Source organism: Anas platyrhynchos, chromosome 2 (assembly GCF_047663525.1).
Source record: "Anas platyrhynchos isolate ZD024472 breed Pekin duck chromosome 2, IASCAAS_PekinDuck_T2T, whole genome shotgun sequence".
In the NCBI taxonomy this organism is placed as follows: domain Eukaryota; kingdom Metazoa; phylum Chordata; class Aves; order Anseriformes; family Anatidae; genus Anas; species Anas platyrhynchos.
In genome coordinates this window covers 98,921,626-98,935,781 of record NC_092588.1, presented here as the reverse complement: position 1 = coordinate 98,935,781, position 14,156 = coordinate 98,921,626, and the positions used below count along the sequence as shown (strand labels likewise).

At 39.7% G+C, this 14,156-nt stretch overlaps 1 protein-coding gene and 1 long non-coding RNA gene across 8 annotated transcripts in view; one reads left to right on the top strand and one right to left on the bottom strand.

The window, feature by feature from the left end:
* NEUROD6 (neuronal differentiation 6) overlaps positions 1-14,156 on the bottom strand; it is a 50,116-nt gene that overhangs the window by 15,694 nt on the left and 20,266 nt on the right. The window contains exons 1-3 of one of the 5 annotated variants that reach the window (XM_038175348.2): positions 12,159-12,293; positions 9,961-10,054; positions 4,403-4,494 (exon numbers count right to left, since the gene is read on the bottom strand). The gene's annotated coding sequence lies outside the window, so the exon portion shown is untranslated. Of the gene's footprint in view, positions 1-4,402; positions 4,495-9,960; positions 10,055-12,158; positions 12,294-14,156 lie in introns of those variants that run through there. The other 4 variants (XM_038175350.2, XM_038175347.2, XM_038175349.2 and 1 more) reach the window with 4 other exon arrangements.
* LOC106015266 (uncharacterized) overlaps positions 1-14,156 on the top strand; it is a 52,334-nt gene that overhangs the window by 28,491 nt on the left and 9,687 nt on the right. Inside the window, exon 3 of one of the 3 annotated variants that reach the window (XR_011806827.1) lies at positions 9,334-10,439. The exons of 1 other annotated variant lie outside the window; for it this stretch is intronic. This is a non-coding gene — a long non-coding RNA (uncharacterized lncRNA). One more of the 3 variants, XR_011806828.1, reaches the window with a different exon arrangement.

The window sequence follows — 14,156 nt, the reverse complement described above, 5'->3', positions numbered from 1 at the left end:
AGCATTTTAATTTTTATTTTTTTTCCCTAAGTGGGTTGGGAACTGCATGCAAAGTCCTTTTCTCTCTGCTCTTTACATTACAAGGTAATTTACATGAGAAATTAAAAGGGGAACTAAAAATTAGTAATTGGTTTCCAAAAAGAAACAGCTTTTCTCCCTAAGCAAAGCATTTCAAACATTTAAGACCCCTCCCCTTCAAACCCTAGCTGACTTTTTTTTTTTTTTTTTCCTTTTAGGGATTTTTGTTGACTACGTATCTTTTATTCTTTTTATTTAAGTACTACTACACTCATTTCAAGGCTTTGGTTTGGAGCTGCCTAAATACTATAAGCAATGACACAAAGCCAACTTGAGGCCCCTATGCATTTAAAAGCCATCCAAAAGTCTACTCCAAATTCATTAGATCCCATTTTCTATTAGACTTTTTACAATTAGGGAAGGAAAATAGATCACTGTCATCTTAGGCCGTTGCAACCTATGTTCTCAGCCATATATTTCATGCCATAGCTTCAGGTCTTTGGCATTTAGTCTTGCAGAGCTCAAAACATTATTATTTCAGTTTTGTCCAGGCAGACACACAAACATGAAGTTGATAGCATGTTAGAGGCTTTGCACTGAGCTCAGCTCCAGGTGGGATTCACTCAGCACCGTGCCAGATGGGTAATGAATAACAACCCTGCATTACACGTGAAGTTGCGTGAGGACTCACGTACCCTCAGCTTCCTCTTCAGCAGCTGCCTGAGTGAAAGCCACAGGTCTAAGATTGTATTTAGAGAATGGAAAGAGAAGGCACCATGTTTTTCTGGGTGTCTAAACTAGGTGCACTGAATTACTTCCCAGTACTTCTGTGTGTGTTAGATAACTTGCTTAGGATGGACAATTTTTTGATAGCTATTGAATTGAATTGAATTCCATGGTAAGTTTTTGTAGGCTCAAGACCAAAGCTGGTTAGAAATATTTTGCCAGATGCTAAAACAGTTCTCACAAAACAGATTTTCCTTGGACACTTTTCATTTTTAGTGGAACTTGTTGACTGACTACTCAAAAGTCCAAACCAGTCCCTTGTGGGCTAACTAAGTCTCAACAGGAGTCATCTTTTTGTTGGATGTTCCCAAACTGTATTTCTCTAGTCAGTTGAATGTCTGTGTGTCCTGTCCTAGTAAGATACATTGGTGTCCAGGAGTGGTGTGGGCCCCAGTTCTATTTTGTGTGTTTTGTTCTGTGTCTATAATATATTTTCCAGGGTGCATTGTATTGCTGGCTCTGAATGACCATCCCTTGGTATCAAGATTAACAGCCTAGACAGGGAGACTGGCTTGCAGTGGAGAACTTGCTCAACTTGCTCCTGAGCAAAACTCCCACGATGTGAACTGTCGTCAGAGAAACAGGCATTTCTCTGTTTTAAGTGTCTGGCAATGAACTGTTGTTTCCCACTTTGTATGTCAAAGCTGAAAAGGTTCAGTTTCTGAAATTTAAATGTCTTTTTTTTTTTTTTTTTTTTTTTTCAGTTGAAAATACTGTAGGGGAGTACATCAAACAAATATTGCAACATTTCATCATGGCTGGGATTGAAAACAAACACTGAAATTTTGGGAAAACTCACTGGGAGAATATTTTGGCTTCGGTTTAGTTTTAACTAGCTCAAGGTGCCTTGCAGCCACAACTGCATTTTAGCCTCTCATATATCAGGATCGGCATCTCTGCCTACTGAAGTATGCCCAAATGAAGGTGAGCTTCTAAATGTAATCAGGGAGAGCAACACAGACTTTTTTGTCTCAGGTGGACATGCTGATTCAGTTGCACATTTGTGACCTGCACTGGTGGAAGCCCATGGCCCTGATGCACTGGCCTGCTTCACATCTTAGTGTGGTCCTGCTATTTTGGGGCACTACAAAAATCTCCCCCTGTCCAGTCTCAGTATGAAACTGTCCTTTCTGAGCTAGAGCAGCTATGCTGCAGCAATGACAGAACAGAGAGGGAGGAATCATTCTGCTCTTTCAAAACAGATGAACAGCAGTCCCAGCTTGCTTCTCTGGGCACCTCACCACTTGGGTGAGAAGGCATCTTTGTGCTCAGAGTGCCTGGAGGCAAAGAACTGTGGTCGTGGAGCTTTAGTATAGACAAATGATTTTCCCATTTTACTGCTATTTCCCCAATCATTATTTTTATTTTTTGCTTAGGTGGTTTGCAGTTACCATGCTTATTCATTCTATTGTTTGCCTTTAGGGCTTCTCTGTGCCTTTTCTCCACCATTAGTCTGTTTGCTTTTTTTTTCCCCCAGTGATTTTATATGTAATCTTCATTTTAATCTAGCCTGTTAGTTGTCCTCTTGTCCATTGTAGATGCAATTGTTTCTAAAGAGATTAACAATATTAATTAATTTCAGTTTGTTATAACAGACCTTGTGTATTATGCCTCCACTTTTGCTCAAGTGGTCAGGTTTTCATTATCTTTTTTTTTTTTTTTTCCTTTTTTATTCTAGCCGTATAAAGAATTAGGAAGGAGATTAAATCCAATGCCAAAAGCCATCCAAGCCCATGAGAGGAAGGACCACATAGGGATATAGTCCACAGCTGAGAGAACAGGAATTTTCCTGTTTGTTTACACCTAAGATCTGTTTTACCTCATATTTGTGTTTTGGCAATAGCCATTGCCAAAGAGAGACCCCAAATATATGTACACGAAGAAAAAGACATTACCCTAGTTAAGTCTCAGCCCGTTCCCTAACAGTTGCTGAATTCTGTGAGCCCTGAAGCATGACCCAAAAACGTTATTGTAATTAATTATGGTAACTCTGATATATGCATATCAATTCTTTTTTGCAAACATACATTTATGAATGCCTCTTCCTGTGGCAGAGAGCACACCAGCCTAAGTACATACCGAGTGTAGCCCATCAAGGGTGCTTTATTTTTTTTCTTTGTATTTATTTTTTTCCTTTTAAAATCCCTTGCTGTGTATGAGAAAATCAGTTGCATCTCCGATCTAGTAAAACAGTGGTGTTTTAGCTATCTTTTTGCCTTCTTTTTTATCACAGAGCCTTTTTTCCCCCTTCCTTTAGAATGAACAAGACCTTGTTCCGAATCCATCATAATCCTTGATGAGTTTCTGGCAATGGTTCCTACACTGCCATAAGGTTTCCTACTTCTGCACCCTTCCTCCAGATATCACTGAGTCAGTGCACAACCAAAGACAAGGCTGCAAATTAGCTCAGTGTGGTAGGCACTCTGCTGCACCAGAGCTGCCAGTCCCTCTCTCAGAAAGAGATGGGGGGACTTTAACACTTAAAATAAAATAAAATAAAATAAAATAAAATAAAATAAAATAAAATAAAATAAAATAAAATAAAATAAAATAATGCTGGAAAGTGGTGCCCTGGTGCTGTGCATTTGGAAAGCACTCATCTGAAGGCAGCAGGATGACTCTAGGAAGTGCCATCCTCCTCCAAAGCAGGGCAAAGGAAGAGGTCATGGCTGTAGTCCTTGGTTCTTGTTTCACTCCCATTCAATTCTTTTTTAAATATGGTACTAATAAATAGTGAATAATATATAGCAAAATGCTAACAGAAGTCAATAGCAAGTATACTGATTTACTTGCCAACAAAAAACAAAAGTGAAAATGTTAACATGTGAGTGCTGCTCCCTGTATGAAGAAGTGCCATGTTCCAAGCATAAGTGCAAACTAAAACCCCATTTGTGTGAATGCTTAATTATAAGGGTGAAAACACTGTCAATCTTAACACTCATCTGGGTTTCATCTTGGATGCCAAATGGGTCTTGCTGTCCTATATGTTAAGAAAAGTCTTAATTTCACAGCCCTGACAGGAGAATAAATATCAGCCAGAATAACTGAAAGGGAATCAACATAGACTATCATGATGGAATTTTTATTAGCACCATTTTTTTTTCCTTTTTTTTTCTGACTATATGTAAGTATACTGAATCAAGAAAATAACTTCAGCAATAAGTACTGACAAAAGTTTTTCAGCTATTTTATGAGCATGATCAAAAAAAAAAAAAGATAATTTTGTTCACAGTGCCTGCCGTGAGGAAGCCTAATGCAATTTGCAAAAGACGCATGTGCTGTAGAAGCTTTCTAATTGAAGCTAACCCATCAAAGGATCCAGAGACTTTGTCAAATGTCTTAAGTTATATCTTATGTTCCAATGCAATTATTATTTGAATGTAATTCTTTAAAGAACACTATAAACAGTCAGAAAAAAGTCCCATTGCCATCTCATACCTATGCATTATTAAGAAGTTACCTGTGGAGTTTTGTCAAAATCTTTATATATTAAACTCTGAAAGCTTGTAGGGTTGTGAAGAAAATAAAAAAAAAATAAAAAAAAAAAAAGAAAGGAAGAAAAAGAAAGAAAGAAAAGAGGAAAAGAAAATAACAAAACCTGTTGTTTTCTAATATCAGGCAAAACTGACGGCAGGTGGGGAGGACTGTACTGTGTAACAAACAGTTTGGATCCCATGTGAATCGAGAATCCTGTAAACATAGAAAAAGCACAAAGGCAGTTTGTTTTTAAATAAATATTTTAATTTGCATGATGTTAAATGGGAAAGCCATTAGTGCACATCAGTATTTTAACCAAAGGTGGCAAATTTTATCTTTGGCTGTTCCAAAAATTGTCAGTTGAATTTGATTTCATTTTTTTGCTTTCCTCTATTTCCCAGAATCTAATGCACAGGATTTCAGATTACCAATTCAACAACATTTTATTCCAGTGTTTGGATAAGAAGGATAAATAAATAAGAAAGAAACAATCCTATGGTTCCAAATTATGAGGAAAAATATACAGCTCAAGTTCTGTTTAAACCTAGGCTCTTGGAATTTAATTACCTGTAACCCTCATTTATTGTTTCAATTTAAACCAAATAATTTAAAACATAAAGCAAAACATTTTCTAATGCTTTTCTTCCTTATTTCTATATCAGGAAAAATTTTACATGTCAGACGTCTGAATCTCAGAGATACAAGGAGAGCAGAACTGTTGACTTTTATAACATCTTTATCTGTTTTTCAGACTGTTTCTGTGAGATGGATTATCACACTTGATCACATCCAAACTCTCAAGAAAATGCTCTGTAAACGTTTCACATCTATTGAAATGATGGCTTTTAACAGTGAAAAATAAGCAAGTGGAGGATGATGAAACCTTCTGAGGGCTGTGGGAGATACTGCATTTCTGGTTAGCCTTAGCTTGCGTGAGATAAGACACACATTGCTTAATGCCTTTCTAAATCTCTTAGGAGAGAAGTTGGCTCTTGGGATGCTTGGGAACTGTACACTGTAGCTTTTCTGTGGATTGTGTAGCTCCATTTGATTATCTCCACCATTGGGAGGGCAGTGTTGCTAGCATCCCTTTGTCCAAGCTGTGCTGGGGTGGTGCAGGGATCAGCATCACTGTCTGGGGACTCAAAAGTCCCCTGTTGAAATGGATCATAGCCAAAGTAACGTTCAAGGCCAGAGAAAGGCTCTGCAAAGAGTCTTTTCTTTAGCCACTTTTCCTTTTTCCTGACAACCCATTCAAATGTGATCTAGTGAGGCTGGAGGAATGAACCGCATATACTTATGATGGTTTTAGCAGATCTGGCTTCCTGGGAGCTAGCAATCCATTCAGGTAGAGCAATCCGAGCACTTTCCTCCAGATTATCTTTCATGTATGTATAAACAGCATTTGCTGCAAAATGTGTGAACTACGGAGCTCAGAGTCACAGCCTGCAGCACAGCAATGGCTTTTCCTGCAGCTCGTAATGTGATAATTAAATTGCTAACAGGCACCTTAGTGATGGCATTTGCTGAAGATGTGAAAGCTTCTCACAATCATACCTTTCTGTAGGGGACTCATCAGTAGAAGCAAAGCTATCAGAATAGATTTTTTATATATATATTTTCTTCAATGAGTACATTAAATTTTTATGTGGAGTGAAATGGGACAGGACGTGTTTCCCTTCCACTGCACAATGATTTATTACCCCAAAAAGACCGCAGAACTAATTAGCAGAGTAATTAATTAATATAAATTTGCATATTTGCATTTGCAATTAGTGCAGCCGACTGATTAGTCTGAAAATGGGAAGTTTGACTCATTAGATGTTAGTGTCTGCTGGACCGGAAAGCGGCTGCCAGATGAGGCAAAAAAGCATAGAATAAGCATAAGCGTGTGCGCGCGCGCAAGCTCATCACGTCTTTTGTTAGAAGAATGGAGTGCAAATATGTGGTCTAAGATACTAAGACTGCTATTTAAAAAATATATATACTTTTTTTTTTTTTTTTTGCTTTTTAGCTATTTTTCCCATTATTTTCCCCTTCCTGCAATGAACCACTGCAACCATGGAGCCCAGCAAGGCTTCTGAACAGTGCAGTCTTTAAGGGAAGATAGAAGATAGCTGCAGATATCCTGATTTAGGTGCCGAAAGGGAGCCGTAAGGAGCCTCCTTGCCATGTGATAGATGGGACAGGGATGTTTCCCCTCATCGTAGTTACATTGACTAACCAATTGCTAACGCTGAGAAGTCAAACTCGGCAGAGCCCATAGAAGCCCAGGAGAAATTATTAGCTTTCTAGGTTGTGCTGCACTGTCATTTTTTTCCTCTTTGGACATTCTAGTGGGTGTGCCTCGTTGTAAACATCTAAACATCCTTCTGCTCTGCATACCTGAACTCTGTGCGCTGCACATACAAGGGTACAGTAATTTCCTGCAGTTTTCATGAGGTTTGAAAGAATACTGGGGAGAGGTCATAGGTTCAGATGCCGTAATATCTGTAGGATGAATACTAATGCTCCTCTCCAAGTGGCAGAGCAGAACAGAGATGGTTTTCGTGTGGGATCAGTAGAAGATGTCCTGGTACCTACTGCAACATTTTGCACTGCTCTCTCTGCTATGGTTGGAGGAAACCACCCATTCTCCCTTAGCGAGACTAATTGTGTCCTCCTCAAGACTAGTGTGACTGGGGATAGGGTATTAGCGGGGCTGGCCCCAAAACAGCCCTCTGAAAGCTCTTTGGGTCTTTTTCCAAAAGCTTTGACAAGAGCTCAACAGTTGATGGGATTCTGACACTTGTGTTGGTGTTGCAGAAGATTCCATCACTGGGTCAGTGCATTTACATCACACTGTAGTTCAAGACCTGTACCAGTTTCCCCTAGCTCTTTTGCTTTATCACGGTATGAATGTGGGCAAGTCACTTTGCTCCTCCTCATTTTATTTTTATTTTTTTGGTACTAAGCTTAAAAGTTTAACTACAGCAGTTAGAGCTACAGTTATACTTGCAATAAAGGGTATTTCTACTCTGTTCAAGGAATGAGTTTAAGCTAACATTTACTTTGCAGGTAAAAATTCTGTCCCCTGTGGGAGTCTGCTGGTATACCTTCATTAGATTGTAAAATCTAAATGTAAACTGGGCCTAAGTCAACAGGAATATCTTATAAACTTGGATCCATTAATTTCTGTGAGATTTGCAGGTGTTGATTAGTTCTCAAGATGCCCTTGGCGTATTAAATATATGCAAGATAACTCAAAATGTAATCATCCCTATGAAATAAGACAACCCCTATATTTCCTTTAAACTTATGTGGCAAGGTATAAAAAGCAATATATATATTTTTTTATGTCAATCAGGACATTCTAATTCTACATTTAACACATAAATTAGGAATAAGTTACATTAACATTTGAAAATTATTACAACATGAACAAATTTGATTTCTTAAATATTGCTTTAATAATTAAGTCTATTATTGGCAAGAAAGAATTTGTAAATAACTATCTTATGAAGAAAGAATTAATATGGATAAGTGATGTTACTTAAAATATTTTTTTTTTAATCACTGCAGGTGAAGATATAGATTTTGTCATCATTCTTTTGATAAGAATAGTTTTTACAAACCTTGTCATAGTCAATTGCATTATGAGAGCAAATGAGAGAAAACATTTTAAAATAAAATTTGTCCTTAGTGAATATCATCCTCAGGTAAAAATCGAAGAGTAATCTATAGGACCAAGCAACCAAACTTGCTTTTGAGCAAATCCATGTAATATGTAATATGTAATCAGAATTCCAAATACATTCTGGACCTACAGAGGTAAATTTGTTCCCACTGCTGTTTTCAGCACGCTACTCCCATTTAACCCTTTATCCACATCCTTAGGAAAGTTGACTTTAAAAATCTAGCCTTGTAGGCAGGTGAGAGTTATTTGGGGCACGGATGGACATATCTATATGAGCTGACTGTGGCCCGGGAGTCATGATACTGTGTTATTTAGGTGTTGATCCTGATGTAGGACACGTAGCCTGTGAACAAGGTGTATTACTGGTTCTCTGCACTCCAGGCACACAACAGTCCTCCTTGCAGGTTAGGGTTGCTTGGTACCCATCAGCCCAAAGTGCAGACAGATGCATAGATCTACATGTCTGTAAGCTCCCAAGTCACCAAGCTGTTTTTTGTTTTAATCTACAGACAGCTGTGAATTTGCTTTTGGAGCTAGACTGAAATAGTGTCTTCCTGTATTTACAGCTCTGTGTTCTGACATTGTCTCAGATTCTGGCCATCAAAACTGTGCTAAAAGGAAATAATACTCTGCCCATTTAGGGACATCCTTTCCCTTCTGAAATTCTCAGACTCAACAACTGAGAAGCTGTTCACCTTTTCCTTAAAATCCCCCGTGCAAAATAGCAAAACATTCTGTTTTCATGAGACCCAAATGCTTCATTTCAGCTTTATTGAAGAGTTGCATTTTGATAAGGCTGTTTGATTCCAACCACAAAGTAAACCCTTTTGCAGAAGCATGACGCATAAGCAAACAGAAAAGTACAGGGTGTACGGTGCCTGCAGTTGGAGAGCACCCCCAAAGAGAATAGAGCGGCAGCAGTGACACAGCACTCTTCTTGGCTACTGTACAGCACAAAGAAAAGGATCACAATGCAGCTATCCTCCTAGGTCTAATTAGCAGCATGGGGCCAAAGGAAAAACCTGTGACATTCAAAACTGATACTGAGGGTAAAGTAATCTGTATCTGTGAGATAGAAGAAGGGCAAAAGCCAGCTTCCATTTGGACTCTGACATTGCCTGCGTCAGTAAGACTAGCAAAATATGGAGACCTTCCACCCCAAGTGTTGGAGAATTTCAGATTGAATATAGGCACAAAGTGAAAGGTCATAAGCTCAGTTTCTGTCTGGCTGACACAACAGTAAATCAGTCCCGATAAAGAAAGTGGTTTCACTTGATAAAAACTTGGTGGCTGTGCAATCCATTTCACAGCAGAGGCAAATAAAAAGGGATTTTTCTAACAACTAAGATATTTATTTATTTATTTATTGCCTGCAGGCATAGGCTTTATCCTGGAAAGAGCAAAAATAAATCACTTCCCAAGGCTGTGGTATCAACAGTTCAGATATTTCAGCATCTGCTTTAATAAGCAAGGCACAAAGAGGTAAACGAATTTCAGTGTCTGACAAAATGACTAAAGATTTTGATTTAAAGGTGGCCAAACCTCTAAAATGAGTACAACAGGATAGAAAATGACAGCCTATGCTGTCCTTTGCTATAGGATATTATTTATCAGGACTTTGCAGCGTATTGTGAATGCAACCTGACTGTCCTGGGTGAGGCAGGTGAGGCTGGAAGGGGAGACAAGCAGCCACAACATTTGGTAGGAAACACCTGCTGGCCTGTTATTGGCACGTGAGATTTCCTGGAAAAAGGGTGCATGAAGCATGAACGTTGACAGGAGGTGAAAACATACATGACAACTTAGAGGTACGCGACCGATACGAGGGAATACCACCACTCAGCCAAAATTCAGGAATCATAAACTAAACCTGGATCACAGCAGAATGTAAATCACTGCTTAGCAAATTAAGGACTTTAGTCAAGAGGCATCATGAAAAAAGTGAGTGCTGTAAAACAACCTCCCCCAGCAAGCTGGAAACAATGTGTTGGGTGACTACTTACCTATTAATATTGGCTACTGAGATCAGCAGAAGTCACAGGGTCTCCATAACAGCTGGGAAGGGGCAGAAATCTGGAACTTGAAGGACACTGCTGCCTTAGGAAAGAAATAAAATGCTTTATGAAAACACGGAAAGTCCCACCACAAGGAAGTGCTTTGCAAGCAACAGTTGAAACAGCACTACTGCAAGAAGCTCCACAGTGCAAGGACTGAGAGATCAGAGATTTCAAAACAGCAAAATGATGTTCAGATGGAAAAATTATACTATTGATGTATTTCCTGGATATCGGGAGCTTAATCAGCACATAGATACTGTACAGTTACCAATGAAACTGATCACAAACTCCCCGATGACACTGACAAATCTCTAGCATCTTACTGACCAGGAAGACTTCAGTGCAGCATTTTAAGCTGTGAAGGTATACCTCGAAAGCACAATGCAAGACCAGAAGACAAATACCTTAAGGACCAGTTTCTTGACTGCAGTTGTGTTGAACAGCATGTTGCAAAAGGGGAGGAAGAAGTAAAGGAGCAGACGTGCCGCAGCAGCACTTACCAGGCAAGAAACAGAAAGTGATGACATAATCTTTTGAATGAAGGGATTGTGTCAAGAGGGTCTGTACAAGAATAACTCCAGAAAAAAAAAAAAAATAAAAAATAAAAAAAAATGAAGTGAATCTTAATTCAGAAAGTGCAGCAAGTTGCTTTGCAAAGAAGCAAATAAGCTGTGGCCAGAGCCAGAAAAATATTCCCTTCATATGGCACTACCCAAAATACGTGTTGGAAATGGAAACATGTTCTCCCACTTCAGCATCACTGCGCTGATCATTCCATGTTAAAGCAGAAAATAATGGGTTTGCTCCACCTGGCAGGGCTATTGCTGCAAGAAACCTTTGTGTGTGCATATTGGACCTAAAAAGGGAGGCAGCAGCTGATCTTGCCTGACATGGAGGAAACAATTACCCAAATGTGGGTGAAAACAACAGACTCTTTTGAGGTCATTTATGAAAAGCAAGGCAGGTAGATACAGTATTACCACCAAAGTAACTGCAGAAAGCAAAGAGGAAATTTTGCCTGTAAAATTGTGAAGATTTCAGAGGGCAACTTCAACATATCTTATGAGGTTTTCCCCTGACAGGTATCTGTGAGCAGGACTCCATCTGCAAAGGTGTTGCCCATTACACGGCCCAGCACTGGAAAGCTTAGCAAATTAATACAACTTCCTGCCTGAAGGAAGAAATGAGGAAATCCTCCTATGACTAGAGACTGTAATGTGGAAGAAATCTCCTTTCTAACAGAGGAAACCCCTATTGGACAGTATTAGGCTGATGTGGTAGTCACCCAGGTGAAATGCAAAACATTCAGTTAGAAAATATAGTTATTGAGGTGAAGCCTCAGGCTCCAGGGAATTGTTAATATTAGTGAGACTGCTTCAATCATGAAAACTCAGGCTGCTATGCAGAAACTGTGAATGAAATTGCTAGCAGCAAGCACAAAAAGCCCACTAAGAAGAGGGAAGAGAGCATATATTTTTAATTCCCATAAGCATTCTTGGTAGATGACACTACCAGTACGTATTCAGCGACCCAGCTCTCTGTAATTGCAGAACTATATACTCATTGTCCAACGTTTCTGGAGACACCTGTTTCCCACTGCTGAAAGTGGTGAGACCTAGGGAGTTCAGCTCTGTGGTGGGTGCTCTGTAGGAAGCTGCCTCACCTTTTATAATAATTCTTTTTACTGTGTCTTTGCGTTCAGAAGGCAATACTTGCTCCAGACAAAGGAGGAGTTTCCAGCTCAAACTGAAGTAATGATGTCACCAAGCTTCACTGATTTCTTGAAGGCCTCATGTCTGTGCTCAGTGACAATGAGACAGCTGACATTATTTTAACAGGGGCACCAGCTCGTGTGTGTGGGTACTTCTCTGGTCTGCAGAGAGCAAGGAGTTTGCTTGTCAAAAGCCTTATTAAACCAGCCATTCTCATTTTCTTCTGTCTTATGTGAAATCTTTGTGGCTGGGAATAGCTTGAACCCAGCCAATGCCAGTGAGGCAAAAGGGAAAAACCTGAAATGACCTTAAATGGTGGCCGCTTTGCAGAAAATCTCATTACCTTGAAAAGGAGAGAGAGCACTCTGCAGGCCCTGGCAGCATACTTGGCCTGAGCACATGTAAAGAGATTCATCAAAATATCTTACTTACGCAAGCAGGTGTCTTCCTCACCCCAGGGAGAAGCCTTCCAGCAGCCAGTGTTGCAGAGGAGTCAGAGGAAAGTTAAAGATTGAGACTACAGGGTTCAGCCCTTGACCAGAGGAAAGGCTGCAGAGACTTCCTCAGCAACAACAGCCTTAACCAGGGGACTTCCAGCGAAGGGGAAACCCCAAGAAATTTCTTTTTAACCACAACACCAAACACCATAATAGTTCATGAGAGAAGGAAGGTGCTTGAAAGCTGACAGGCTCACAGAGAAGAGTGCAAGTAGCCAAGGCTCATGCGTTAGGTGCAGGTCTTACACAACCAACTTCCACCTCTCATTCTCTCATAAATTAGCTCTCATTCTCATGCTTATGCAGTACAGTATTGTGGTTTCCCTCCTGATCTGTCATCTCTCAACGAGATGTGGCTGGTGGGTGAAGGAGAGAGCATGGCAAAAGAGGGATACAGGGGTGTCATTTCAAGGAGCACAGGCTGGAAGCACACTTTCTCTCTGGGTCACTCCAGTATGTGTCTTAATGCACCTGCTGCGGCTGAGCATGCCAGAGCAGCCCCTCCATTCAGGGGTGGTATGTGCAGGGGATAAGAAATATTGCCAGAAATACCGGTAGTGCAATAAAGAGGCTTACTAACACAAGGTTTCCAACTTCATCCAAGTCATACCATAAGCTTGACAAAAAGGGTTTTGGAGAACCAGCTGGTGGTGGCTCGGCACCCTGTGGGAGCTGAGTTCCTGGTTAGTGGAGGAGCTGGCCAAATGATGAAGTAATTATGGTTAGCATTGGCTTTAAAGTTCATCTCTTGTGGTTACTTCAGGGTAGATGTTTAGGTCTGAATGAGACTGAGGCTAACTGTCTTCTCCTTTTTGATGATGACTGTGGGTTGGGAATGCTTTGTGGCAGTTTAGATGAAAGGCTGTATTGAACATGAATCTCCACATGGCATTTTTTGATAGTTAAGCATTTGACTTTCATCCTCCAGAACATGCTGGTGTGGCATGTCTCATGAGAGCCAAGAGATGTGAGACTAAATATGGATGAACATGTATTATCCTTCCTGCTTGGTACATCTTGTTGCTTATATTACGTGAGGGAAGCAGCAGTTCTAGAGAGGGCAGCATTACAAATGATGTGGTAGGTCTTTGTACAAATATGGCAGAAAGCACAAATTTGAAAGACACACAGTACAATGTTTTCCTCATGCCTCCTTCTTCTAGGAGGGAAGATGAGAGGTGCTGAGGAACCATTATATCCCACCGGTAAAATAAATTAACAAGTCTTCTGTTACTCTGCCTCCTATGTGTACACCTGTAGTGGCTGCAAATATTCACAGTGAAACGTTACTGTGCTGTGAAAGAAAAATAACTTGCTTTGCTTTAAATAAGCACAATGTAGAATGTAGTGCAGCTACCCAACCTGAATGTTGCATTATAAGGATGAACTAAGCTTCATAGACACATCACAACATACAAATTACAACAGCAGAGCCTGCAGATCTATTGCTGGAGCTTTTTTTTTTTTTTGCTTTTTTTTTTTTTTTTTTTTTCAGATTATAATCTCTACAGTTGAAAACAGGGAGCTGTTTTGGAAATGCTTGATTTGACCTAAAACTTGAGAAACCAAGTCTCATTATGATGGCAAAAACTAGCTGCAGTATGGATATTTTTATAAAGACAATGAGACATGTCAGAGTTACAACAGCATTTGATTCTTTAACTCACATACTTCCATGCTGGAATGCGATGGTGGTATGGGGACTGAGGATGGGAGAAGCCCACTTTGCTGGACTTTGACCCTACAAGGACATAAATACTTTAGATTTAAATGCTACTTTATAAAATATTTGGATGCAAAATCATTTTAGGAAATTCCCTTTCTATCTTAGCACCAGTTCTTCACAATAGTACTGCCATTTTTTCATTTCTGTGAAATAATCTAGGGTGGTGGGGTGTTCTTTGTTTTTGAGAAAATAAATAAAAGGTGGTCT